At 39.0% G+C, this 19,892-nt stretch overlaps 1 protein-coding gene across 3 annotated transcripts in view; it reads right to left on the reverse strand.

The window, feature by feature from the left end:
* Positions 1-19,892, reverse strand: part of LOC124257745 (postacrosomal sheath WW domain-binding protein-like) — a 132,169-nt gene that overhangs the window by 103,532 nt on the left and 8,745 nt on the right. Inside the window, exon 1 of one of the 3 annotated variants that reach the window (XM_046691881.1) lies at positions 2,622-2,695. The exons of the other annotated variants lie outside the window; for them this stretch is intronic. The gene's annotated coding sequence lies outside the window, so the exon portion shown is untranslated. Of the gene's footprint in view, positions 1-2,621; positions 2,696-19,892 lie in introns of those variants that run through there. 3 annotated transcript variants of the gene reach the window in all.

Below are 19,892 nucleotides of genomic sequence, written 5' to 3' on the forward strand. Positions count from 1 at the left end.
ATCGTAATATGTCATCATGGTCCTGCATCGTCATACGTCAACCTGATACTGCATAGTAATATGTGAACATGGTGCTGTATTGTAATATGTCAACATGGTACTGCATGGTACTGCATCGTAATATGTCATCATAGTACTGCATCGTACTGCATCGTAATATGTCAACATGGAGCTGCATGGTAATCGTAATATGTCAACATGGTGCTGCATCGTAATATGTCATCATGGTACTGCATCGTAATATGTCATCATGGTACCGTATCGTAATATGTCAACATGGTGCTGCATCATAATATGTCAACATGGTGCTGCATTGTAATATGTCAACATGGTACTGCATCGTCATATGTCAACATGGCACTGCGTCGTAATATGTGAACATGGTGCTGCATCGTAATATGTGAACATGGTGCTGCATCGTAATATGTCAACATGGTACTAAATCGTAATATGTCAACATGGTGCTGCATCGTCATATGTCAACATGGTGCTGCATCGTAATATGTGAACATGGTGCTGCATCGTAATATGTCAACATGGTACTGTATCGTAATACGTCAACCTGATATTTCATCGTAATACGTCAACATGGTAATGGAACGTAATATGTCAACATTTTACTGCATCGTAATACGTCATGATGGTACTGAATCATAACATGTCAACATGGTGCTGCATCGTAATATGTCAACATGGTACTGTATCGTAATACGTCAACCTGATATTTCATCGTAATACGTCAACATGGTAATGGAACGTAATATGTCAACATTTTACTGCATCGTAATACGTCAAGATGGTACTGAATCATAACATGTCAACATGGTGCTGCATCGTAATATGTCAACATGGTACTGTATCGTAATACGTCAACCTGATATTTCATCGTAATATGTCAACATGGTAATTGAACGTAATATGTCAACATTTTACTGCATCGTAATACGTCAAGATGGTACTGCATCGTAATATGTCAACATGGTACTGCATCGTAATATGTCAACATGGTACTGCATCGTAATATGTCAACATGGTGCTGAATCATAACATGTCAACATGGTGCTGCATTTTCATACGTCAACCTGATACTGCATCGTCATACGTCAACATGGTACTGTACGGTGCTACATCGTAACATGTCAACATGATACATAATCATGATAATGTATGGTGCTGCATCGTCACACGTCAACACTGTACGTCATGATACTATATAGTCAGACATCAACATGATGCTGCATCGTCATACGTCAACATTATACTACATCGCGATACGACAACATGATACTGCATGGTGCTGCATTATAATACGTCAACATGATACTTTATAGTGCTGCACCTAAATGTTTGTTTATACACAGGCAAACTGTAGCGCAAATAGGGCTGCGCGACGGAGAGAAAAATGACCAGTCTTTCTATTAAGCGAGCGAAGCGATCAAAGGTTGGCAACGTACTATCTTCGCTTCGGTTCGAAAAACATTTTTATTATTAACATATAACATCGCCACTATCAAAGGTATACACCCACTCACAGGATTGTGTTTCAGATTACCAACCTCATATTTAATAATTACTCTCGTACAATATATGTAATTCAACATTTTAAGCGCCACTCGTGGCATATCAAATCGTTCTTCGCCTCCATCACCCCTGCCAGCTTCCGGTTCAACGGAGTGAAGGAACAAGGTCGTAATTTTTCATACGTAAAACTTTTAAAGTTTCATACAACACTCGATCATGGAGAGATGTTTGGAAGATCAGTGTATACAAACAACATATATGTTTAGATGTTTGGGAGATCAGTGTATACAAACAACATATATGTTTAGATGTTTGGGAGATCAGTGTATACAAACAACATATATGTTAAGATGTTTGGGAGATCAGTGTATACAAACAACATATATGGGAGATCAGTGTATACAAACAACATATATGTTAAGATGTTTGGGAGATCAGTGTATACAAACAACATATATGTTTAGATGTTTGGGAGATCAGTGTATACAAACAACATATATGTTGAGATGTTTGGAAGATCAGTGTATACAAACAACATATATGTTTAGATGTCAAAACGGCTTACAATTAGTCGACGAACAGTTTCAAAGTATATCGCGGCAAACTAAATAAACAGTGTCTTAGTATTAAGTCATGTTAATGTCATAATGAAATTATTATTTAACACTATCATCTTTCGGTTTGAGTTATTCAAATCTTCTAGCCGCGCTATCCGCCTTGGAAACTGAACAGGAAAATATGTGAATGCTCACCTAACAGACGGGGCGGATACAGCTTTTTGAGAAAGGAGGGGTGCACACTATTGAGAAAGGTGGGGTGCACACTTCATTTGCACGACAGTTTCAATGGTGATTTAATAAAATTTCAGGACAAAAGGGGGCTGCACCACTGCACTGCCCCCACACACACACACACACACACTCTGGATCCGCCTATGGAATTACTTGCTACAATCACACCAACACAACTTAATCGCCACACAAGGCACCCATGATCTAGATTCAAAATTACACCGTGTATGAGAAGAATCGAAAACGACTTGACGTGGGCGGTCGTGTAACACACTACAGCGACACCTGAGCTATAATGTCTATGCCTACCTCACAATACACGTATCAACCGCAACTGTCGCTTTGAGAAATCGTCGTTTAAATCTTATCAGGAGATAAGCCACCTGTTTGCTCGACCCTTCAAGTCACATGATAAGATATGCAAATTGTACACAACCTGTTTTTTTCAAATGCGAAATGCATTTAAGATTTTACTGACGCATTCAACCTGAAGGTCATACCGCCTCCGTGGTTTTCTGGCAAAAGTATGTGCTTGGAGGTCGTACAGACTCAGTGGACTACTGGATAGAGTATGTGTCTGGAGGTCGTATCGCTTATCGCTTATCTGAATAACGTGTTGTATACAGGGGGGTTGAAGCCCATATCCTCCATTTTCTTTTTATGACGCAACATAGGTGTGACCTTTGTGTGACCTATCCTCCTTCGGGAGTCCCCTTTCCGGCCCAGGTGTGTGTTTCTCACCTTCAGGTTCAAGTGGTCTGTGATTATTATTCAATTATCTTATGAGTGGTATGAGTTTGCCGACGCGAGTGTTCACACGACAAACTAATGCTTAGTCTCTGAATATATATAATTTTTGATAGTAACAAACAAGCCTGTTTAAATTGAAAAGGAGCCCTAAGGACACCAGAGATTCAGAACCTGAGGAAATCTAGACTTGCTTTATTTAGGGTTTTAGCACTGCAGAGAGGGTATGTGGCAGTAGGGAAAATAATGTGGTTCAGGGACAGTGAGACAGACTAAGCATACGCGTTCAACGTAGAATTAATATCACACAATGAGGGGGGGAATTTAGCTGCCAATAATAAGGTCAAAATATCACAGCGCATTTTGTTAAATCAAAGTTAAAATACGCTGTCACACAAGGAACAACACCGAATGTTCTGAGTATTTTACATTTCTGACAACAATAAACGGTTGTAGCTGTTAAAATTCATGTGGGTTTGTATATGCGTGAATTGGGCGCAGTCTATAGGCATTAATACATAACACTATGCTATTCTGCATAGCAGAATCGCTTGCTCGCTGAGCCGTAACTGAAGAGACATGTGACAGCTGTGATTGGATGAAATAGTGTAAGGTGTTATGTTTGTTAAAAGCACCTCCATCCAGTCATTAAAACTGACCACCATTTTTAAGTATTTAATGCTGTCATTTGTATCAATTATGCGTTTACAAATTATGTTTAAGTAGGTGACAGCAGGTGCGGACCTGGGAGGGTTGATGTGTTTAGCTTCCTGTGTGTGACTTCTTGTGCTCGCCGGTTCAAGTTGACCAGAAATTGTTTTATTGTAGGTTAAAGGTCAGACTGTAATCATGTGTACATGGTTGGTGATAATTTTCAGCGTGGTCACATACGGTCAGCTTTCAGCTGTTTAAAGGTCAGACTGTAATCGTGAGTACATGGCATGGATAATTTTTCAATGTAATGTTGAATGTATGCTGACAAGAGGTCAGCTTCCGTTATGTAGGGAGACAAGTGTCTGACCGGAATTAAATACAGGAATTAGTAAGCAGTTGACGACTGATGGTCACTGAATATCTCAAGTAGTTTGGTTGTACAGCGATGAAATGATTTATCATTTGTCATATATATTACTGAATAAAGAAATATGTGTTCTCCTGTAAAACTTTCACTTTTACTCAACATTTTAAAACTTTTACTCTCAAATTGCAAACATAAAAAACACCCATCTTATGTCCATGTTTATGACACTTATTTGACATCATGTGACACATAGGTTACTCACATGCTGTTAGTCGCCTCTTACGACAAGCATGGGTTCTTTCTGTAACCCTAGTGACTACAGTCGTTGGGTGTAAAGCCATTCTTGGTTTAGACACTGTACTGTGCGGACGTGTTATCACTGCTCTGGGATATCATGGATGTGTGTGGACATTACCCACTCGACAAGACACTCGATTGCTGTGCAATCAGTACTGAATGGGCTTCATTCCAGAAAAGACTCGATTCGTTTAAGGACTGGCCAGTGCAGATGAAACAGAGTCCTAGTCGCATGGCCCAGGCAGGATTTGTGTACTTAATCAGAGGGGACACTTGCAAGTGTTTTCAATGTGGTCTCGTTCTCAAGAACTGGGAAGTAGATGACGATCCCTGGGTCGAACATGAAAAATGGTCTCAAGACTGTCCGTATTTGGCCCTGGTGGGAGTACCTCAGAAAACTATGGCCCGCTGGGGTAGTCATGTGGATTTGCAACCAAGAGTGTGATGTAAAATGTGTGAATATTAGAAATAAATCAATGTTAAGAGTATATATATGCATTGGTTGTCTATGTATAGTCTTTTGCCGATGTATAAATAGAGGTTTACTCAAATACTAATCTCATTGATATCCCAACCACGATAAGATCTTGTTTGCTAGAATTATTATGGCTAGGTACGTGTTGAAATATTACGAATTTTTAAGGTTCATGTTAATGTTTCAAGACATTGAGGAGATTCGACAAGACATCTTAGAAATGAACAGCAAACAGATTTTGCCGTCAATGGTATTATCAATAGGTTATTAAAGGGAAGATTACCAGTGACTCGATATGAAAGGCGTCGTTTCCTGATGAAAAATGATAGAAATAACTACCTAGCTGTGTTACGAAGATTAGTTCACCCCCTTTGGACGACAGACAGTATGTGGAAGAGTCTTTTTGCCAGTAACATGCCAATCGTAGCATTTGTTTTGAAACCACAGTTTGTCAATGCACTTAGAGATGAGGCCATTCAAAATGCCTGGTTGTTTGATAGAGCATTGGCTTAGTACATCTGGTACACCCGTCTTAGGTTTGTCAATCAGGGGAAAGAGCATGTATGACCATCCTGGCAGCGATGTTGAAAGCTACACCAAGCCCAAGGTCAATGAAGATATCTATATAACAGGCCACAAGGGCTATCTAGCTTCATTTAGCCGTGGACCAGTGACAGTGACGCATCACTTCAAGACGCTCCCGTTTTCATCATGAATAATCCACAATACAAACTCTTCGTACCCGATGCCGAAAAATGGACACGATTTTACATGCTCAGGGCTGAAGGGAAAGGAGATCCTTATCATTCTATAATGCGTGGAGGAGAAAAATCTGCCATGATGTCTGTCGATCGATATTTGGAACTGTATGACCCAGAGTGGAAGAAAGATAAACCAAAAGAAACCTCAGAACAACCTAAGATTAATTTTGTTACCCCTACTCAACAAGTGGTCGAACAAGCAAGGCTCTTATTCAGATGCAGAAGAAAGGGGGATCTAAAGTTGGAAGTTCCTCCCAGATTCCCATGAAGAAACGGAAGACGACTTTTTAGATAAAAGCTGTCAGTAGACATGGTTCCCTGCCATTTAGAATCGGACCACCATGCAGTCAACAACGTGTCCCGTGTGCTATATGACTTTTTCCAGGACAGACAATATGTTGAGACATAGAAGACAGAAACATCACCAACTCCCTCCTCCTCCTCCTCAACCACATCATCAACCCTCTCCTCCTCCTCGTCCTCCTCAACCACCATCACCACAAGCATCACCACCACCTCATGGACCTCCTCTTTTATTAATGCCAACTTGGCAACATCAGCATCAGCATCAGCAACTACAGCAGCAGCAGCAGCAACCAGTGCAACCACATTCAACAGAAAGTACTACCCAGTCATTGGAAGAATTAAGGCTGCAACATCCATTCACCATGACCGTCTCAGGGCCCACCTCCTGTGGGAAAACCTACTTAGTGAAACAGCTTCCAGAAAGGATGAACATTAAACCTTATCCTGAACGTATTATATGGCTCTACAAACGATGGCAGCCCTTGTATAATGCCATTCAAACCCATGTTTATCCCTATGTGGAATTTCATCAAGGCATTCCTTCTGATCTCGAAAAGGATGCATTTCTGGACCCCCGTGTTGTGAACGTGGTTATCCTCCACGACTTAATGTCTACTGCCAGCAAAGATCCACGCATTACAGATCTTTTTACCGAAGGAAGTCATCATTGTAATCTCTCAGTGATATCCTTGAACCAGAATTTGTATTACAGTAAGGATCCCACACAACAAAGAAACTGTCATTATCTGCTTCTGTTCAACAACCCTATTGACCAACAACCCATCATGACTTTGGCGAGGCAAATGTTTCCAGGTAACACAGACAACTTCACGGAGCCATTTCAAAGGGCCACCCAGAAACCTTATGGATACTTGTTGGTTGATCTAAAACCCCAAACACCTCCCCATTTGCGACTTTGTCCCAACGTATTCAGTTTAAAAGGAGGCCTCCAAGCTAGGACAATTCAGTCCGAGTTAGACGTTCAGAGTGAGCAGACGTGTGAAGAAAACCTCCCAACCATGCCATCTTGTGATGACTGTGGACTCGTGTTCCAAGACGTGCATGATTTGCAAAAACACAGAAGAAACTGGTGTCCCGAAAAGTCTTCACCGGGTCCACCTGGAATACCCCAAGTGAAAAGGAAGTGGGAGGCAGATGACAACTTCCCTCCTGTGAAGAGACCACGTCCTCTGGCAGATTGTGACTATTGTGGTCAAGTGTTTAGCAATAACCACAACTTACAAAGACATTTACACGATAAACAATGTCCTGAAATGGAAACTGATGGGGATGATGAATCGTTAAACGATGTCACACATGGCAACAGGAAAAATAAGATGGCTGATCTCGAAGAGCAAGGTATAAGACAAATGTATTCATGTACGCGTGAGCTGAATAAAGACTTTTTGGATGAGAAACGACAGCTGTACATGAAAAGAGGTTTCAACGAAGACATGATGCAAGCCAAACTGAAGAATTTCATCTGGAGCACGTTTAAAGAGACGTATGCCCGATTTATTACTTATCTGTACCATATGCAGTACGGACCAAAGACACAAGGAATACTGAAACGAGTAAAAGACACAGATAATATGTATCATGACGTGTTTTCCAAACTGTACCAATATAAATCTTGGGTAGAAGACTTAATTGATGATGATTATGAAGACATGACATCTGATGTAGAGAGTGAAGGGCCGGACATTGAGAAAGGGCAATAATACAATTAGCACAACATGTAAAGTAGACATTTGGGAGAGCTCCTATCCTAAAGCCTACTCATTTGAAACGGAGCTAATAAACAATGAAATCTGTATATCTTTCTTGTTTTTTTAATGTATTGTACCCGTGAAGGTCTGGGCTACCCTTCAGTAACCCATGCTTGTCGTAAGAGGCGACTAACAGCATGTGAGTAACCTATGTGTCACATGATGTCAAATAAGTGTCATAAACATGGACATAAGATGGGTGTTTTTTTATGTTTGCAATTTGAGAGTAAAAGTTTTAAAATGTTGAGTAAAAGTGAAAGTTTTACAGGAGAACACATATTCTATTATTCAGTAATATATATGACAAATGATAAATCATTTCATCGCTGTACAACCAAACTACTTGAGATATTCAGTGACCATCAGTCGTCAACTGCTTACTATTTCCTGTCCGGTCAGACACTTGTCTCCCTACATAACGGAAGCTGACCGCTTGTCAGCATACATTCAACATTACATTGAAAAATTATCCATGCCATGTACTCATGATTACAGTCTGACCTTTAAACAGCAGAAAGCTGACCGTATGTGGCCACGCTGAAAATTATCACCAACCATGTACACATGATTACAGTCTGACCTTTAACCTACAATAAAACAATTTCTGGTCAACTTGAACCGGCGAGCACAGGAAGTCACACAGGAAGCTAAACACATCAACCCTCCCAGGTCCGCACCTGCTGTCACCTACTTGAACATAATTTGTAAACGCATAATTGATACAAATGACAGCATTAAATACTTAAAAATGGTGGTCAGTTTTAATGACTGGATGGAGGTGCTTTTAACAAACATAACACCTTACACTATTTCATCCAATCACAGCTGTCACATGTCTCTTCAGTGACGGCTCAGTGAGCAAGCAATTCTGCTATGCAGAATAGCATAGTGTTATGTATTAATGCCTATAGACTGCACCCAATTCACGCATATACAAACCCACATGAATTTTAACAGCTACAACCGTTTATTGTTGACAGATATGTAAAATAAATACTTGTTCCTTGTGTGACAGCGTATTTTAACTTTGATTTAACAAAATGCGCTGTGATATTTTGACCTTATAAATCGCAGCTAAATTCCCCCCCTCATTGTGTGATATTAATTCTACGTTGAACGCGTATGCTTAGTCTGTCTCACTGTCCCTGAACCACATTATTTTCCCTACTGCCACATGCCCTCTCTGCAGTGCTAAAACCCTAAATAAAGCAAGTCTAGATTTCCTCAGGTTCTGAATCTCTGGGGGTCATTAGGGCTCCTTTTCAATTTAAACGGGCTTGTTTGTTACTATCAAAAATTATATATATTCAGAGACTAAGCATTAGTTTGTCGTGTGAACACTCGAGTCGGCAAACTCATACCACTCATAAGATAATTGAATAATAATCACAGACCACTTGAACCTGAAGGTGACACACACACACCTGGGCCGGAAAGGGGACTCCCGAAGGAGGATGGGTCACACAAAGGTCACACCTATGTTGCGTCATAAAAAGAAAATGGAGGATATGGGCTTCAACCCCCCTGTATACAACAATAACGCGGTTATGGTGGAATGGAGATATCTACAACGAAATTATAATAGCTCTAAAGTTTCAATTAAACCTCACGACACGCGTTCGATTTTAAATTAAATTTATAGCTCTTATAATTTCGATATATACCTCTGATTTTCCAACACAGTAGGTTTATCTCCTAATTATTTTTTATTTATTTTGTTTGCTGTTTAACGTCGCCCTCACACTATGGCGGCGGTTTGTAAATATTAGAGTCTGGACCAGACAATCAAGTGATCAACATCATAAGCATCGTAACTTCAGGAGCATCTACGCAGTTGGGATACGATGACATGTGTCAACCGCATCTGCGAGTCTGGCCAACCAATCCCGTTAGTCGCCTAAGATTCTAACCTGGATTTTCACGTGTTTATTATATTGACCAGAATGACCTGTCAGTAGTAGGTAGTGGGTCGTATGACCCTCCTTTTGTCGGAGGGACCCGGAGGTGATTAATATGCATGAAACTTATTAATATGCAAATGAATGCATGACGTCATAGGTCGGCGAGGTTAATGAGTCGTAGCTATGACAACAGTAAGATGAAGATAAACTCATGAATATGAGCAAATGAATCCATGAGGTCATAGGTCAGCGAGGTTAAATGAATCGTAGCTATATGTTGATTGGCTCATCCAAATCACGTGACCATAGTGAAAAGGCATGAACACTCATGAATATGTAAATGAATGCAGGATGTCCTAGGTCAGCAAGGTTAATGGATCGTAGCTATATGCTGACTAGCTCATCCAAATCACGTGACCTTAGTGAATATGCATGCAAAACTCATGAATATGTAATATGAATGCCAGATGTCAACTGTCAGGAGGTGGTGAACGAATCATGGCTATGACGATGATAAGATAAGAAAACTCATGAATATGCAGATGAATGCTATATAAGTCATAGGTCAGCGTGGTTAATGAATGCCTACAATACTATCAATGTGAGAAAATCAAGTAGATCAGATCAAGACAATCGAAGCGAAGGTATTCTTAGAAATTCAGGTATCTCAAGTATCTCATGCTAAAACCCATGATGATAAAATAAGCAAAACGCTATTAAAATGTAAAACTTGTGACGTTGTGTTTCATCAGAATTGATGTTTTCCTATATCATTGAATAACCATTCAAATTGACACATCTTAATGAAAAGGAAACCTAAAGAAGGAAATCGTTCATGATATATTTATTAAAACCAAAAATGGTTAAACAAAGCTGTCCAAAGGGTTTTTCAGCAACCATACATGGCCATAAAGTGGTCCATATTTTCGGGGAAAATTCTCCGGGCAAAAACTTTGATTTAATGTATGGGGGAATGAAATAGGCTGACATAATGAGCTCACGATTCTTTGCCACTCGGAAACAGGTTTTGTATCAAAAGCAAGAATAGGGCCTCCTTTCACAAAGTGCTAAGGTGATCGAAAGTCACTAAGGTGAACTTAGTGCAATGTTAAAGAATGGGAGTTAAGGCTAACCTTAGTTAAGGTTGTTTCGTGAAAGGAGCCCCATGACATTTTTGTGATGGGAGGTTTGAGTAAACAGCCGAGAGATACGCTTGTCATGCTTTGCTTCGGCGAGGAAATCATCCAACATATAAACGCTCCATTGACGAGCATCACAGTAATCCTCGTCCAATATATCGTAGGGAATTCCTTTCACAAACATCACATGAGGCAGCTGTTCACGGATGTGTTGATGTAATGGCTGCCACTGAATAAAACACCAAAACAATGCGGTTTGGCAGGGGATGGATCAAGCCATGTCGTAGCAGATGAAAGGTAAACACAGACTTTCCGCAGCCACTAGGTCCGACCACCAGAATCAGGAATTTGGACTCTTGGAATCAGAAAAGTTGTAAATGAGCTCTTGAATATCAGCGACGATGAGTGTACTTGCTGCGGCGGGCATTGCGACAGGGGTGGTAGTGGTTGGACTTGTAACGGCGAGTGGACTTGCGGCGGTGGTGGAGAGTGGTGTAGCTGAGATGTCTTTAGGTTATGTTTATTTTTGTCTGTGTCGTAACATGACATCTCTCATTGAAAATATTTTCTCACAGTCCGAACAGGTGGCATACGGTATGTGATTAGAAGGTCTGAAGCTTTCTTTCATACCCATCATCCATGTGATAGTTTAAGGCAGCATGTTTACGCTTCAAGGCAGCTAGTGCCCGTTCCACCACAGCCTTCATCTCCGACACATGTTGAATTTTCACAGGTTGTATTTTTAGTAGAGTCATTTGGCCCTTCTTCTTGGTTGCAACCTGTCTCTTTTTCAGCGGTGTCCTCTTTGGTGCCCTTGTTTTCCTCTGGCGTGGTTTTTCGACTTTGACTTGGTCTCGTTAAACTCGGCGAAGATTTATCTTGGTATATTCTATAAGAGCTCTCTTCATGTTGAAAGAAGACGTCTTATTCGTCAGATGGCAGGAGTGAAACTGTCAGTCTCCCGACCCTACCATGGAGTTTTATTCTTGCACTTTGCTGTGGCATGTACAGGAGCGAATCTGGAAAGACACTTTTCTTCTTCACAGCACACTTGTTGGTATGTGTTAGAAAACCAGGGGTTCAATTTTTTTTTAAAAAGCCACTTGTAAGAAAGTAACTTGTCCTGACCAATTTTCCACTTGCCCTGATTTCATGAAATAATCATGATGATGTAATTATGAAAGAATAAATCAACATGGTATTTGATGTTAATGCTTACTGGACTATTTATTGAAAAGTGATAAATAGCAAAGAAAGATAACTCTACTTTATTATGATTGCGAAATTTAATAGCTACATTTTGAGCAGATATGAAATTAAAGTTTATTTGCAGTTTGAAACCATAAGTGGAAATTATCTAGTAGACCACGGACAAGTAAGATACCATTATTTCATTGCCCGAAATGAAAACTTACTTGCCCCGGGCGTCGGGCGATGGGATTTTTGAACCCCTGGAAAACGGTGGTACGTATATTTTAATCTACTCCTACATTAAACACAAGTAAATAAACCCTGGTCATCTTCACCATTGGCATCCACGGGTAGCATTCCGAGTCATGTGTCACAGAGATAAGACATCTTCTACTAAACTGTTTCTCAATCCGACGTCTCAACTGAAATCATGCGCATGTGCAACAGCCCCCAAACCGTGTAGACGCAAGCCCGTCCGCTCGTGACATTTAAGTACTTTCAACACGCACACACACACGCACACTATACCCTCTACTCACACTTTGGAGTAGATAGCTGGGAGAAATTAGGTCGGGGCTCACAGGTTAAAATAATTTAGAAGCTGAGGTTGCTAGCTGAAATAGTTAGATTTTGTTTGCCACTGCGCCTCTAGACAAGCGATGTTTGTGTTAAACCACGATTCATCTATATGCGCCACTGAGTAGCAAAGGACCAAGCACGCTCTTGTGATAAAGAGAGCTTATCGGGGACCTTGAGATACCTGAATTTCTAAGAATAGCTTCGCTTCGAAGTAGCCAGAAGTATAACCAGTAGCAGTAGTACAGTAAACCTCGCTGATCTATGACATCCTGCATTCATTTACATATGCATGAGTTTTCATCAAAATTTGCAAAAGATAAAATGTTCTCATCAAGTACTATAACAAATTATATCTGATGCGATAGGGTGTTTGGGGTGACGTCGAAATGTTCTCAGAATATACCTCTAAAGGTGATAAATGGTTCCGTGAATTCAAGTAATACCACATGCTAGTCATTCATCTTAGCTCATTTAGCTGCTCATACAGGAATGTGTGTCATAAAGATCATTTAGCTGCAGGTGGATGAATGTGTGTGTTAAACATTATTTAGATGCTGGTGGATGAATGTGTGTGTTAAAGATCATTTAGATGCTGGTGGAGGAATGTGTGTGTTAAAGATCATTTATCTGTAGGTGGATGAATGTGTGTCATAAAGATCATTTAGCTGCAGGTGGATGAATGTGTGTGTTAAACATTATTTAGATGCTGGTGGATGAATGTGTGTGTTAAAGATCATTTAGATGCTGGTGGAGGAATGTGTGTGTTAAAGATCATTTATCTGTAGGTGGATGAATGTGTGTGTTAAAGATCATTTAGCTGCAGGTGGATGAATGTGTGTGTTAAACATTATTTAGATGCTGGTGGATGAATGTGTGTGTTAAAGATCATTTAGATGCTGGTGGATGAATGTGTGTGTTAAAGATCATTTAGATGCTGGTGGAGGAATGTGTGTGTTAAAGATCATTTATCTGTAGGTGGATGAATGTGTGTGTTAAAGATCATTTAGCTGCAGGTGGATGAATGTGTGTGTTAAACATTATTTAGATGCTTGTGGAAGAATGTGTTTGATAAAGATTATTTAGATGGTGGTGAACGAATGTGTTTGATAAAGATTATTTAGGTGCTGGTGGAAGAATGTGTTTGATAAAGATTATTTAGATGCTGGTGAAGGAATGTTTTGATAAAGATTATTTAGCTGCTGGTGGAGGAATGTGTTTGATAAAGATTATTTAGATGCTTGTGGAGAATGTGTTTGATAAAGATTATTTAGCTGCTAGTGGAGGAATGTGTTTGATAAAGATCATTTAGCTGCAGGTGGATGAATGTGTGTGTTGAAGATCATTTAGCTGTAGGTGGAGGAATGTGTTTGATAAAGATTATTTAGATGCTGGTGGAGGAATGTGTTTGATAAAGATCATTTAGGTGCAGGTGGATGAATGTGTGTGTTGAAGATTATTTAGATGCTTGTGGAGGAATGTGTTAGAAAAAGACCATTTATCTGCAGGTGGAGGAATGTGTTAGATAAAGATCATTTAGCTGCAGGTGGAGGAATTAGTTTGATAAAGATCATGTAGCTGCAGGTGGGGGAATGTGTTTGATAAAGATTATTTACCTGCAGGTGAATGAATGTATGTGTTAAAGATTATTTAGATGCTTGTGGAGGAATGTGTTTGATAAAGATTATTTAGATGGTGGTGAACGAATGTGTTTGATAAAGATTATTTGCTGGTGGAAGAATGTGTTTGATAAAGATTATTTAGATGCTGGTGGAGGAATGTGTTTGATAAAGATTATTTAGCTGCTGGTGGAGGAATGTGTTTGATAAAGATTATTTAGCTGCTGGTGGAGGAATGTGTTTGATAAAGATTATTTAGGAATGTGTTTGATAAAGCTGGTGGAGGAATGTGTTTGATAAAGATTATTTAGCTGCAGGTGGAGATAAAGAATGATGTGTGTAAAAGTTTATTTAGCTGCTGGAGGAGGAATGTGTGTCATAAAGATTAGCTAGTTGCAGGTGGATGAATGTGTGTGTTAAAGATTATTTAGATGCTGGAGGAGGAATGTGTTTGATAAAGGTTATTTAGTTGCAGGTGGATGAATGTATTTGATAAAGATTATTTAGCTGCAGGTGGATGAATGTGTTTGATAAAGATTATTTAGATGCTTGTGGAGAAATGTGTGTGTTAAAGATTATTTAGCTGCAGGTGGAGGAATGTGTTTGATAAAGATTATTTAGATGCAGGTGGATGAATGTGTGTGTAAAAGATTATTTAGCTGCAGGTGGAGGAATAAGTATGTTAAAGATCTTTTAGCTGCAGGTGGAGGAATGTGTTTGATAAAGATTAGTTAGTTGCAGGAGGATGAATGTGTGTGTTAAAGATTATTTAGATGCTGGAGGAGGAATGTGTTTGATAAAGATTATTTAGGTGGATGGCGGATGAATGATGCCGGTGGAGGAATGTGTGTGTTACAGATCATTTAGCTGAAGGTGGAGGAATGTGTGTGTTAAAGATCATTTAGCTGCTGGTGGAGGAATGTGTGTGATAAAGATTATTTAGCTGCAGGTGGATGAATGTGTGTGTTAAAGGTTATTTAGATGCTGGAGGAGGAATGTGTTTGATAAAGATTATTTAGCTGCAGGTGGAGGAATGTGTATGTTAAAGATGAATTACCTGCAGGTGGAGGAATGTGTTTGATAAAGATTATTTAGCTGCTGGTGGAGAAATGTGTGTGTTAAAGATCATTTAGCTGCAGGTGGAGGAATGTGTTTGATAAAGATTATTTAGATGCTGGTGGAGGAATGTGTTTGATAAAGATTATTTAGATGCTGGTGGAGGAATGTGTTTGATATAGATTATTTAGCTGCAGGTGGATGAATGTGTGTGTTAAAGATTATTTAGATGCTGGTGGATGAATGTGTTTGATAAAGATTATTTAGCTTTAGGTGGATGAATGTGTGTGTTAAAGATTATTTAGATGCTGGTGGAGGAATGTGTTTGATAAAGATTATTTAGATGCTGGTGGAGAATTGTGTTTGATAAAGATCATTTAGGTGCAGGTTGATGAATGTGTGTGTTGAGGATCATTTAGCTGTTGGTGGAGGAATGTGTGTGTTAAAGATTATTGAGATGCAGGTGGATGAATGTGTTTGATAAAGATTATTTAGCTGTAGGTGGATGAATGTGTGTGTTAAAGATTACTTAGATGCAGGTTGAAGAATGTGTTTGATAAAGATTATTTAGATGCTGGTGGAGGAATGTGTTTGATAAAGATCATTTAGGTGCAGGTGGATGAATGTGTGTGTTAAAGATCATTTAGTTGTAGGTGGAGGAATGTGTTTGATAAAGATTATTTAGGTGCAGGTGGAGGAATGTGTGTGTTAAAGATTATTTAGATGCTGGTGGATGAATGTGTGTGTTACAGATCATTTAGCTGCAGGTGGATGAATGTGTGTGCTAAAGATTATTTAGATGCTGGTGGAGCAATGTGTGTGATACAGATCATTTATCTGCAGTGGAGGAATGTGTTTGATAAAGATCATTTAGCTGCAGGTGGATGAATGTGTGTGTGAAAGGTTATTAAGATGCTGGTGGATGTATGTGCTTGATAAAGATCACTTAGCAGCAGGTGAATGAATGTGTGTGTTAAATATTATTTAGATGCTGGAGGAGGAATGTGAATGATAAAGATCATTTAGCTGCAGGTGGATGAATGTGTGTGTTAAAGATTATTTAGATGCTGGAGGAGGAATGTGAATGATAAAGATCGTTTAACTGCAGGTGGAGGAATGTGTGTGTTAAAGATTATTTAGATGGTGGTGGAGGAATGTGTTTGATAAAGATCATTATCTGCAGGTGGAGGAATGTGTTTGATAAAGATCATTTAGCTGCAGGTGGAGGAATGTGCTTGGTAAAGATTATTTACCTGCAGGTGGATGAATGTGTGTGTTAAAGATCATTTAGCTGCAGGTGGAGGAATGTGTTTGATAAAGAATGTGTGTGTTAAAGATCATTTAGTTGCAGGTGGAGGAATGTGTTTGATAAAGATTATTTAGCTGCAGGTGGAGGAATATTTGTGTTAAAGATTATTTAGATGCTGGTGGAGGAATGTGTGTGATAAAGATCATTTAGCTGCAGGTGGAGGAATGTGTTTGATAAAGATTATTTAGGTGCTGGTGGAGGAATGTGTGTGTTAAAGATTATTTACCTGCAGGTGGAGGAATGTGTTTGATAAAAATTATTTAGATGCTGGTGGAGGAAAGGGTTTTTGCTAAGGATCATTTAGATGCTGGTTGAGGAATGTGTTTGATAAAGATTATTTAGCTGCAGGTGAATGAAAGTGTGTGTTAAAGATCATTTAGATGCTGGTGGAGGAATGTGTTTGATAAAGATTATTTAGCTGCAGGTGAATGAATGTGTGTGATAAAGATTATTTAGATGCTTGTGGAGAAATGTGTGTGTTAAAGATTATTTTGCTGCTGGTGGAGGAATGTGTTGGATGAAGTTCATTTAGCTGCAGGTTGATGAATGTGTGTGATAAAGATTATTTAGCAGCAGGTGGAGGAATGTGTTTGATAAAGTTTATTTAGCTGCTGGTGGAGGAATGTGTTTGATGAAGTTCATTTAGCTGCAGGTTGATGAATGTGTGTGTTAAAGATCTTTTAGCTGCAGGTGGAGGAATGTGTTTGATAAAGATTAGTTAGTTGCAGGAGGATGAATGTGTGTGTTAAAGATTATTTAGATGCTGGAGGAGGAATGTGTTTGATAAAGGTTATTTAGCTGCAGGTGGATGAATGTCTTTGATAAAGATTATTTAGATTCTGGTGGAGGAATGTGTGTGTTACAGATCATTTAGCTGAAGGTGGAGGAATGTGTTTGTTAAAGATTATTTAGCTGCAGGTGGAGGAATGTGTTTGATAAAGATTATTTAGCTGCAGGTGGATGAATGTGTGTGTTAAAGATTATTTAGATGCTGGAGGAGGAATGTGTTTGATAAAGATTGTTGAGCTTCAGGAGGAGGAATGTGTTTGATAAAGATTATTTAGCTGCAGGTGGATGAATGTGTTTTGATAAAGATTATTGTAGGTAGGTGGATGAATGTGTGTGTTAAAGATTATTTAGATGCTGGTGGAGGAATGTGTTTGATAAAGATTATTTAGATGCTGGTGGAGAAATGTGTTTGTTAAAGATTATTTAGCTGCAGGTGGAGGAATGTGTTTGATAAAGATTATTTAGATGCTGGTGGAGGAATGTGTTTGATAAAGATTATTTAGCTGCTGGTGGAGGAATGTGTGTGTTAAAGATCATTTAGCTGCAGGTGGAGGAATGTGTTTGATAAAGATTATTTAGATGCTGGTGGAGGAATGTGTTTGATAAAGATTATTTAGCTGCAGGTGGATGAATGTGTTTGATAAAGTTTATTTAGCTGCTGGAGGAGGAATGTGTGTGATAAAGATTATTTAGCTGCTGGTGGAGGAATGTGTTTGATAAAGATTAGTTAGCTGCAGGTGGATGAATGTGTGTTAAAGATTATTTAGATGCTGGTGGAGGAATGTGTTTGATAAAGGTTATTTAGCTGCAGGTGGATGAATGTATTTGATAAAGATTATTTAGATGCTGGTGGAGAAATGTGTGTGTTAAAGATAATTTAGCTGCAGGTGGAGGAATGTGTTTGATAAAGATTATTTAGATGCTGGTGGAGGAATGTGTTTGATAAAGATTATTTAGCTGCAGGTGGATGAATGTGTTTGATAAAGATTATTTAGCTGCAGGTGGATGAATGTGTTGTGTTAAAGATTATTTAGATGCTGGTGGAGGAATGTGTTTGATAAAGATTGATGATGTTGGAGAAATGTGTGTGTTAAAGATAATTTAGCTGCAGGTGGAGAAATGTGTTTGATAAAAATTATTTAGATGCCGGTGGAGGAATGTGTGTGTAAAAGTTTATTTAGCTGTAGGTGGAGGAATGAGTATGTTAAAGATCTTTTAGCTGCAGGTTGAGGAATGTGTGTGATCTTTTTGAGGTGGAGGAATGTGGTGTTGATATAGATTAGTTAGTTGCAGGAGGATGAATGTGTGTGTTAAAGATTATTTAGATGCTGGAGGAGGAATGTGTTTGATAAAGGTTATTTAGCTGCAGGTGGATGAATGTCTTTGATAAAGATTATTTAGATTCTGGTGGAGGAATGTGTGTGTTACAGATCATTTAGCTGCAGGTGGAGGAATGTGTTTGATAAAGATTATTTAGATGCTGGTGGAGGAATGTGTTTGATAAAGATTATTTAGCTGCAGGTGGATGAATGTGTGTGTTAAAGGTTATTTAGATGCTGGAGGAGGAATGTGTTTGATAAAGATTGTTGAGCTTCAGGTGGAGGAATGTGTTTGATAAAGATTATTTAGCTGCAGGTGGAGGAATGTGTATGTTAAAGATGAATTACCTGCAGGTGGAGGAATGTGTTTGATAAAGATTATTTAGATGCTGGTGGAGAATTGTGTTTGATAAAGATCATTTAGGTGCAGGTTGATGAATGTGTGTGTTGAGGATCATTTAGCTGTTGGTGGAGGAATGTGTTTGATAAAGATTATTTAGATGCTGGTGGAGGAATGTGTTTGATAAAGATTATTTAGCTGCTAGCGGATGAATGTGTGTGTTAAAGAGTATTGAGATGCAGGTGGATGAATGTGTTTGATAAAGCTTATTTAGCTGTAGGTGGATGAATGTGTGTGTTAAAGATTACTTAGATGCAGGTTGAAGAATGTGTTTGATAAAGATTATTTAGATGCTGGTGGAGAATATGTTTGATAAAAGATCATTTAGGTGCAGGTGGATGAATGTGTGTTAAAGATCATTTAGTTGTAGGTGGAGGGCTTTGATAAAGACTATGTTTGAATAAAAGATTATTTAGATGCTGGTGGATGAATGTGTGTGAGAAAAGAATTTAGCCGCAGGTGGATGAATGTGTTAAAGATTGGATTTAGATGCTAAAAGGTGGATGAATGTGTGTGTTACAGATTATTTAGCTGCAGGTGGAGGAATGTGTTTGATAAAGATCAATGAAAGGTTGGTAAGAGGGAGGAATGTGTTTGATACAAAATTTGAAGGTGGCAGGTGGAGGAATGTGAGTGTGATAAAGTGGATGTAGCTGTGGGTGGGGAAAGTATAAATTTAGATGCTGGTGGAGCAAATGTGTTTGATAAAAGATTATTTAGCTGCAGGTGGAGGAATGTGTTTGATAAAAGATTATTTAGATGCTGGTGGATGAATGTGTGTGTTAAAGATTATTTAGATGCAGGTGGAGGAACGAATGTGATTATTTGATTATGCTGGTGGAAAGATCATTTAAAGATCATTTAGCTGGTGGTGGAGGAATGTGTTTGATAAAGATTATTTAGCT

The sequence above is a fragment of the Haliotis rubra genome, unplaced genomic scaffold (assembly GCF_003918875.1).
Source record: "Haliotis rubra isolate DU_JTF1 unplaced genomic scaffold, ASM391887v1 Scf670, whole genome shotgun sequence".
Classification (NCBI taxonomy): domain Eukaryota; kingdom Metazoa; phylum Mollusca; class Gastropoda; order Lepetellida; family Haliotidae; genus Haliotis; species Haliotis rubra.